A 10802-nucleotide genomic window follows, 5' to 3' on the forward strand; every position below is an offset into this window, starting at 1 on the left:
ATTTAACATATATCAATATAAGACATTCCAATTCGTTTGTATGGGATGATAATTTCTTATTCCTAGTCATTAGAATTCATGATATTATTAGAAAGATATTTGAAATACAATACATGAGTTAAGACAGCAATTTTATATATTTCACTTGATATCTTCACACTTCAGCAAGATAGGCACTGTCATATGAACATTAAAATACTTTTGGAAAAACATTTTTGACCATTTCAAGTGTTTAGAAGAAAGAAAACATTACTCATCAACCTCAAATACATACACAGACGAATAAACTATAGAAAGAAATGTGGCGTTATACAAGCATCTCCCTAAAACCAATTTAATTGAAGCCTTAGTTTGATATTCTTTCTTCCACCACCTTTGTTATTTAAGAACGCAGGCTTTCATTGAGTAGTGGGGGTAATTTTTTAGATGGATGCAATCTTAACGTTTTTTTTTTTTGCACCAATTAGAATTCATCCATGAGACATCTTGGTCTCATTTAATTAGAATTCTTCCATAAATCAATCTTACACTTTGAATATAACTTAAATCATGGTAATTGATTAGTAGAATTCTCCTACAATTAGGTAGTCAACTCCTTAGTCAATTAGGATTAGGATATTTTCTCTTTTATAAAAATAGAGTTACTTTTGCCAATTTTCTACACATTCAAATAAGAAGGTTGGCAACAATTTCTGATTGTCGGTTGTCTTTGTTAACAAATTGGTTGTTTTTTGTCAAGTAAAAGCTTCTATATTGTTTGGAATTTCTTTTTCTTCTTATTTAGTTAATGTGACCAATTAATCAAAATTCTTTTAGTTCTTTAATTCTTGTTTTCTATTTAAAGAATAATCTTGCCACATTAAAATTTATGCAGGCTAACACGTTGTTATCAACCTTGACCCTTCTTGTCATCACTACACTTCTTTTTGGACACTTTTTTTTATTGCCACTGCTATAGCTTGTGGGATTGCATAGTAATTGGCCCATCCATCTTGGTGTCAAGATTGTTATTTTGATAGAAATGTCATGCTACTTTTGCTTATGTGACTTGTTGCAAAATTTTTTCGAGCTTGAACTTTGGGTATTTGTAGAATGCATTTTTTTCAATATTTTGGTGCTGTAATATTTTTATGATTTCTTTTATTTCTTCATTCTTTTTGCCGTTCCTTTATCACTTTTGCTTTTTCTTCACGCTTGTCAATATGTTCTTTTGCATTAATGTTCATGGTCTTTGCTTGCTTTCACTTCAAAAAATTTTGTAGTTTCTTTGCTATCATTAAAACATTAAAATTATTCACCACAACTTGTCACATTCATTAAATAGCCACGTTGAAGTCATGGTTCTTTCAATATTACATTCAATAAAATTCTTTGATTTCGAAGCCATATGCCATGTTAAAGACATATCACTACCTTTGTATTTCAATTGCCTTTATTTTGTGCCATTTGCCCAATCGATTTTATGTTCCATTTGTCATAAATCATCTAACCGAATGCCTTTTCAATGTTGCAATTATTTTGTTTTTTTTTCCTTGCTTGCTACCTTTGTTGTATATTTTTATTTCTTTTCTGCTACAATTTTCTTCTTCACTTATACTAATGATTTGATATTCTTTTGACAGTTAAATCTCAAATTTATTAGTCTATACTCAAGCCAAACCAAAATCAAAGTTTAAGAAATTGAGTGATTCTTGATCACAACAATAGCTTTGGTGGGTGCTCATTATAGCACAATTCTTGATTAGTAGTGGGTGCTTATTATAGTATAATCTAGAATTGCCATGGCATACTTCAAGGACTACAATGATCACTTTGTCATTCTTTCCCAAAAGGATGAAGATATGAGGAAGGGATTATGTCTTCCCACATAAAGACCTATTTTTGGTCGGATTTTGTCATCTCAACTATCAACATTTATTGCTCTTATAACTTTGGAGGAATGGACTTATGAGCCAATCAAAGTTTCGAAATCATTCTCAAAAGTGTAATGCCTTCAATCTTATCTCCATGATAAAACTTCAAGTCATAAGGAATTGTTACCTTGGGAAGTCGCATAGTTTCTGGTAAAACTTATTAGGGAAGTTCCTTCAAGATTAATGGAGAATTTTATTATATTCCTAAATATTGTGAGTGGATTGAAGATGTGTTATTTCTCTGTGGGAAGCTCTTACATGATGCAAATGTTGATGATGCTATTAACTTATGATCGCAACAAGGATGCCATTCGAACATTCTATGAAGGTTGGTGCCCAGCCACGAACACCCTCCATAATACCTCTAGAGAAGCTCTCTCTTATTATGAGATTTTCACAAATTGGATGGCCTTCCTATTCATGGTTGGTTTTATGATGATGTCATTCCATCTGCCAAAAAATTGACTAGTGCGAATGATAAAAGGGGATTTTTTCCCAAAAGTTAAGAGTATTTATTTGTTGTTTTCATTATTTACATGAAAGAAGAGATGGTCAAGGTAGAGTCTTTGTTTGCAATTGGATCAATTTTTGGTTTCTAGGTAAATTTTGTTATAAAAAACCCCCAACTTGTAAAGCAAATAAGTCAACTTTTCCAAAAGCCACTCACAATCCTACTAGAATATATTAAAAAGCATGAAGCTTGGACATTTACTAGAGACATGGTATGTGACAAACTTGGCGTTAGAGGAAATTATAAGAAAAACACTTATTTGCAAAGTCTCTAATGCCAAGTTTTTTGCATACCATGTCTCCAATCAATGTCCAAGTTTCATGCTTCTTAATAATTTTGGTGGGATTGTGTGTGGCCTTTGGAGGAGTTGACTTCTTTGCTTTATGAGTTAAGGGCTTTTGATAACATAATTTACCTCGAAACTGAAAGTTGATCCAATTGTCAATAGAGACTTTGTCTTGACCATCTCTTTTTCATGTAAATAATGAATGGAAGCAAATAAATACTCACAACTTTTGGGAAGAAATATCCTTTTATCATCAGCACTAGTTAATTCTGTGACAAATGGAATAACTTCATCATAAACCAACCACAAATAAGAAAGCCACCTAATTTGTGGAAATCCCAAAATGAAAGAGAAAATTCCCCAAAGGTAGTATGGAGGGTGTTTGTGGTTGGGCACCAACCTTCACAAAATGCTCGAGTGGCATCCTTGTTGTGACCTTAAGTCAATAGCATCATCAACCTTTGCATCATGTAAAAGCTTTTTATAGCGAAATAACACATCTTTAGTCTACTCTCAATAGTTAGGGATATAATTAAATTCTCCATTAGTCTTGATGGAACTTTTACAATAGGCCTCACCAATAACTATGCGACATCCTAAGGTGATAAATTCCTCATGACTTGAAGTTTTATCATCGAGATAAGATTGAAAGAATCATGCTCTTAAAGAATATTGTGAAACTTTGATTGGCTCAAAAGTCCATTCCTTTAAATTTGTAGGAATAATGAGTGTTGATAGTTGAGATGACAAAATCTGACCAAATATAGGTCTTTATGTAGGAAGACATAATCCCTTCTTCATACCTTCGTTCTTCAAGGAAAGAATGACAAGGTGTGTTGGCTCCATTAGTTTTTGATGATAATAAAACATTCCCATTTATTTGTGTCTAATTCCTTTACTTAAGTGCGCAGGAAATTAATACATTAAATTAATTTCTTAAATCTTCAAAGAGTATTTTTGAAAGAAAAAAAAGGATAAAATCAACAAGATGTAACTGAATAACAAGGAGGAAGCTTGTTGGTTTAACAAGGAAGAACATTGGTTGATCAAATTTCAAATTGGAGAAATGATGGGCTGAAGAGTTTGAGAAACAGAACCAACATAGTCAACCAAGTCAGTAGACTAAGTGCCTTCTACCAGAATCTGCAAACCAGAAACAGAATCAACTTAGTCAACCAAGTTAATCGACTAAGAGCACTTTGTCTGCAATTTAAACCAGAACACTACAAGATAGATTAATGGCTAGAACTCATCCTAAACTGTTTTTAACGGATATAAACTGCCAAACTGCCATCAGAGTTACATCTCCAAGTATAAAAGGGTCTTCCAGCAATGAGAAACAAGTTTTTAGAAGCTTTGAATGGGATTTGAGCTTTAGAAAGAAGAAAAACCAGAAAAGCTTCACTGCACTTGTTTGCACTTAAACGCCTACTCTTTGTCATTGTATTTAGCACTCAATCTTGTACCAATCAGATCAACTTGTGATCATAGGTACTTTTTGTAACCTCTCTTCTTGTATACTTAGAGTGAGGGAGTCACTCTAAGGGGTTGTTCAAGCTTGGGAGAGCTTGAATGTTATAGGTTGTGGTTGAGCTTTGAAAAACCACTTTAGGTTTTAGTTGAGCCCGTGAAAAACTAGTGTAAAGCCAGTGTAAAAACTTGGTGAAAGCTTGTGAATTTCACCTGATCTTAGTGAATCGTTGGGAAAATCCTTGGTTGGATAATCAAAGTAGTGGATGTAGGTCTTGGACCGAACCACTCTAAATTGTTGTGCATTTTATACTCTATTTTTACTTTCTTAAGTTCTGGAAATTAGTTCCACATCTTGTCAAGAGTCAAATTGTGCTATTCACCCCCCTTTTAGCACATATTAACGGGACCAACAAGGTGATCATTGTAATCCTTGAAGCACACCATGGCAATAATAAAAATTTGTGCTATAATGACACCCAAAGCTATCGCTGTGATAAAAAATCTTTCAATTTCTTACACTTTGATTTTGGTTTGGCTTGAGTATCGACTAATAAATTTGAGATTTAATAGCCAAAAGAAAATCAAATCATTAGTCTAAGTGGAGAAGAAAATTGTAGCAGAAAAAAAATTAAAAAAGTACAACAAAGGCAGTAAGTAAGAAAAAAATAGATGCAACATTGAAAAGGCATTCTGTCTGATGATTTACAACAAATGAAACACTAAATCAATTGACTAGATGGCATAAAATAAAAGCAATAAAAGGTAATTTAAATACAAAGTTGGTGGTATGTCTTTAATGTGGCATATGGCTTCAAAATCAAAGAATTTTAATCAATGCAATGTTGAAAGAACCTTTAGGGGTAAGCATCGGTCGATTTTGGTTTCAGGAGAAACCAAAATCGTTGAAATCAACATTCTTTTATGATTGATTGAAATCGATTGATCATAAAGGAAAACCAGTCAATTTAAACCGACCTCGGTTTCGATTGGTTGAAGGTTGCATTGGACTTGGCTTGGGCTTAAGCTTAAAATTTCTAAAGCAAGTGTCAACCATCCCTCAAAACAAAAAGCATTAGGATCTTAGATGTGATCCAAATAGTAACCAAACATAAAAGAAAAGCCAGCAATCCCAAACTGAAGCATCGACACCCACATAATAAAGAAAAAAGAAATCCATGGAACAATCAAACCAATACCCCATATACTGTGAACCATAGCAAATAACAGTAGGTCAAAATAACTATCTAGTCCCTGTACTCTTCAATTTTGTCCAATTTAGTCCCTAAACTCAAAATCAAAACAAATTAGTCCCTTGATTTTAAAAACTTTTACAGTTTAGTCCTTCACCTAACGATATCCAATTTTGCTGTTAAAGGGGATAACGTCAGCAATGACGTCAACATAGACATAGCACATTTTGATGATGTGGTGATGAGATGATAGCATGGCATTCCATGTGGCATCAATGTGATGATGTGGCAATGCTATGTGGCATTAATATGATGACATGGTAATGCTGACATGGTATTGACATGCTGACATGTCAGTGCCACGTGGTAGATCAAACAAATTTCCAAAATAAAAAATTCTACCACGTCATAGGGACTAAATTGAGCAAAAATATATAGTATAGGGACTAAATTGAATAAAATTGAGATGTTGAGAGACTAAATTGAAAAAAATATTTGAAAAATACAAATCTTTAAGTAGATTATTGATATGCTTATTAATAAGTCAAATATTTAAATGTAAAAAAGTTATGGTGTTAAAAAATATATATAAATATTTTCTTATTTCATTATTTGATTCTAGAATATGTACATTAATTTATCTCTTTGTAAAAAAATTAAGTTTGAATTCTCCTTCTATAAAAAAAATTACAAAAACATTTTAAAAAATTTTCCTACCTAAAGTCAAATTTAGATGAATAACTTGCATTATGTTATAATAAAATAATATAAAATGACTAAATAAATTCTTTTTCCATTTATTTATAGTAGTATAAAAATTTAAAATTTATTTAACTTAGTTTTTAACTTGAGCTGAACTCAAATTAGCAAAATAGGTTGATTTAGTTACAACTTTCACAATTTACAAATAGCCATTCTTTTGATATTATTCAACTTTTACCCAATTTACCTTTTATTTAAATTTACTCAAAGTTTCTTATAAAATGATTTTATTTACGTTCAAATATCACAATCAAATTTTGCTAAATTAAATTTAAATTATTAATTTAGATCTACAAAAAATTAATTAATAAAATAAAATGGTACAAATATTTACAGGTATATTTAAATTTATCAACCATAAATGCAATCTTTAATCTAGGAAATTTCAACTTAAAAAAATAACTTGAAATATTAAACAAAATAATAATATAAAAAATAAATAAAAAATTAAAAAGGTGGTGCCCAATTCTATGGTTGTAATAAAAGATTTGTCATGTCCAAATTAAGTAAGTTAGAATGAGGAATTATTTTTATAATTATCGCTAACTCCATATCTTCGTTCTTCATTTTTTTAAAAGATAAAACTAAATCAACCTATTTTGCTAATTTGAGTTAAGCTCAAGTTGAAAACTAAGTTAAATAAATTTCAAATTTTTATACTATTATAATAGAAGAAAAAGAAATTTATTTAGTCATTTTATATTTTTTTATTATAACATAATGCAAGTTATTTATCTAAATTTGACATTAAGTATGAAATTTTTTCAAATTTTTTTTTATTAGAAGGAGAATTCAAATTTAATTTTTGCAAAAAAAGATAAATTAATGTACATATTCTAGAATCAAATAATCAAGTACGAATATATATATATATATATATATATTTTAACACCATAAATCTTTTACATTTAAATATTTGACTTATTAATAAGTATATCAATAATCACTTACAGATTTGTATTTTTCAAATATTTTTTTCAATTTAATCCCTTAACATCTCAATTTTATTCAATTTAGTCCCTGTACTATATGTTTTTGTTTAATTTAATCCCTAGGACGTGGTAGAATTTTTTATTTTGAAAAGTTTTTTGATCTACCACGTGGCATTGACATGTCTTCATATTAGTGCCACATGGCATTACCACGTCATCACGTTAATGCCATGTGACATGCCACAACATCATTTCAATGCCACGTTATCAAAATGTGCCACGTCAGTGTTGACGTCATCACAAACGTCATCTTCTTTAACGGCAAAATTGGATGTCGTTAGAGAAAGGGACTAAATTAAAAAAATTTTCAAAATCAAGGACTAAATTGCTTCAATTTTGAGTTCAGGGACTAAATTGGATAAAATTGAAGAGTACATGGACTGGATAGGTCTTTTGACCAATAAAAAAATATTTTTTTACAGATGATTCAAATAACAAAAAATATTTTCAATAGTTTATCCAAAAAACATAAAATATTAAATTTTTGGTAAAATGTTTTACAAATAATTTTTTTTTTCTAATTGTTACCTTTAGGTTATCAACTAGATCCTAGATATGAAAAAGTGACAAATTATACAAGTGAATTTAATCCCTATGCAATAACTTGTTAAAATTGAATTCCTATCCTATTCAAAAACTAATAATATCAGTCTAATCATTAACGGTGTTAAAATTTTTCTGTTATCTATGCTTACATAGTATTTAATTGTATGGATATGACATATTTTTATTGATGTGATATTGAATTTGATGATGTGACAATGATAATGTATCATGGCTGGGGATGCAAACAAAGCTGAATTGATGATCTTCAAATAGGCTTTCTTTCAGTTTGCTGCTTTTGCATGGGTGAATTCTTATGACCTGATGATTGAATCTGAGTCCTTGAAGGCACTTAAGTGGATCACTTCTCCTATTGAGGCACCTTGGAGTTTGAGACATATCATTTTTCACATGTAGTGTTGGAAATCTCAAGTCGATGCTTTGTCAATTGTTCACACTATGAGATTAGGAAACTCCAACAAGACTTCCTTGTGCTTTCTTGATAATATTTTGAGTAATTGAATGGTTGGGTATAGATGATTGGCTTACTGATTTTTATTTCTCATTGTTCTTTGGCTTTGTTGGATTTTTGCTGGTTCCCCTGCTATGCGGTGATTGATGCCTTATTTTGTCTGGTTCTCTCCTGCTTAGCTCTGGTGATTGATGCTTGCTTCTCTCCTGTTTGACTTTGCTTTTCGCAAGGGAGGTCGATTCTTTTGAAAGATTGGGGTTTTTGGGTTGTTTCTCGGCTTCTCCAAAAAGTTTCCCCTCTGCCTCCCTTTAACTAGAGCTTTTAGGGTTCTTATAGAACCTAATTGTCCAAGGCAATCATGCTCTTCTCAGCATGAATTCCGGATGGGTAGTCTTTAAGTCAAAAACAAATCCACCAAAAATTCTTATCAAAATTCGCTTGAGTGGTGGCCCCCCACCTATCCCATATATCAAGCAGATCGGTGAAGTCATTCTGTTTAAGATCAATGTGGACCCTATCGGGTAGTGATGAGATGTGATCTTTTGGCAGGCAATCCCCTTCACTTTGTTAGGCACTCACCATGTATTGAGTCACTTCGTATATTCCATCGTAACTCGAAGGTGGCCACGATGACTCCATGGATGCAATTGGATCTACTCCGTCAAAGGCTGTCAGGTGACAAATACTTTTCCTATATGCAAAATTATGATGCAAATATGCATATGCAAAATAAAAATGACAACAAGTTCAGTTAGTACAGTAAATAGGAATTCCAAAAGTTATTCTAATTAAAAGAGATGAATGAAAATAATTAATAGCATGATACCTTTATTACTTTGCAGAGAAGAATTCAAAACAAGGGTATTATGATATTCCTTCATGTGTACCTAGTCATAAGGTATATTCTCATGGGTAAAGCTCTACCTAGGCAAAGACGACTCTCGATATTTTACATGTTGAGTTTGGGTTGAAAATGGAACTACAGGTTCCTAAATCGCTCCTCACTATCGTCCACACAGACTAGTAAGGCACCTCGGTCCTCACCCATTACAGGCTTTAAACGGACTGAGTTTGATCTGAGTGGGAGTCTTCACTAGCCCATACGGAGGTTATCACCTCACGAGAGCGTAGCAACTTAACCCCCTCCTAATTAAGGACAAAGCTCGAGTAGAAGGCTTATGCATGAATGCAAGACGTGTCGTGTGTGGGAAGGAATATACCGACCTCGAACCAAAAATCTCACTCCTCTTATCCTAAAATCCCCGTAATTATTAAAAATAATAAAAATAATAGCAAAATAAATGAATGCATTAAACAAAAATATGCAAAGTAAATACTTGATGCTAGAGAAAACACTAAATTATTTAAGGCTTAGGATAACTTATGATTAATTAATGGCTTGACTCTTTTCGTCCCCAGTGGAGTTGCCAAGCTATTGTAACGTGTCTGGTCCGGGAACCCAATTGCTAAACGTCTATGAAAATAAAATATCTATGAGTCGCCACCAATCTTTTTTATCTAGGTGTGATTGGCCACCTATTAACCCGATTCTAATCGACAAAGTCCTAAATTAATTTTAGGTCCGTCGGACGAACAAGAACTGACCCATGTTTATTAAAGATGGGTTTGGGAGTACTGTTATGGACGGAGAAGGGTTAGCACCTCCGTGGCGCCCATTCCACGAACGGTACCATTTAATCTTAAGTAATCCTATTGTAGCTTACCCTTTATTTTATTCCTATATTTCCTTAATCCTTGCTTATTAGTTAATTCTTTATTATGTTAACTGATTGAGTCTTTTATTCGGTTTCACGAATGCACATGATGCAATAGTTAAATGATGTTATGATTTGTGCAATTTTAAAAGATGAAGTCGGTAATCTTTTATCGAAAAATTATTTGTAGACCATCCCAACGTTTTGGTGAAGTCTCGAAATTTTCCTCACTTTGGGATATCTCGAGAAGAACTCGTCTCTACAAGCTATTCAAGGAAATCCCATCATCGAAACTCTCGCCCATTAACAAGATAATCGTGGCATGCTATGACAGGATAAAATGATGATATCTACATGAACGTGATTATTAACTTAGTTGGTTCGTTATTCATGCAATCAAATGTTTAATAATTTAAGGTGATTTATTACTTTATTCATATATTTACTATTATTTATGATTTTTTTTAATGTATATTATTTTTAACAATGATTATTTGAGTTAATGAGTATTGGAGTATAAAGTTCTAATTTATCCTGACGCTTCGATGAAAATCCGTCTCGAACTCCGCACCTAAGAAATCCACCAAAAGAGGCAACTCTTTACCCTTTTTAAGTGAAATTCCATCATCGGATCAGTCAAAATAATCATTTCATTTTTTATAAAAATTATATTTACATCATGTATTTTTTTATTATATTTATGAGTATCTAAATCTATTTATAATATAAATATTTCTTTCTTTCTTTTTTTTCTTCTATCCTTCTCATTCACTTATTATTATTGGTTGATTTTTTTGTTTATTTTGATTTCTTAAATATATTTTCTCTTATTCATTATTTTATAAATATATTTATAATCTTATAAAACTATATGGAATGCTAATAAAATTAATACTAATAATAACATGTAAACCCAAATAACAAAATATCTAAAACTTACATAAA

Source organism: Theobroma cacao, chromosome 9 (assembly GCF_000208745.1).
Source record: "Theobroma cacao cultivar B97-61/B2 chromosome 9, Criollo_cocoa_genome_V2, whole genome shotgun sequence".
NCBI classification, from domain to species: Eukaryota; Viridiplantae; Streptophyta; class Magnoliopsida; order Malvales; family Malvaceae; genus Theobroma; species Theobroma cacao.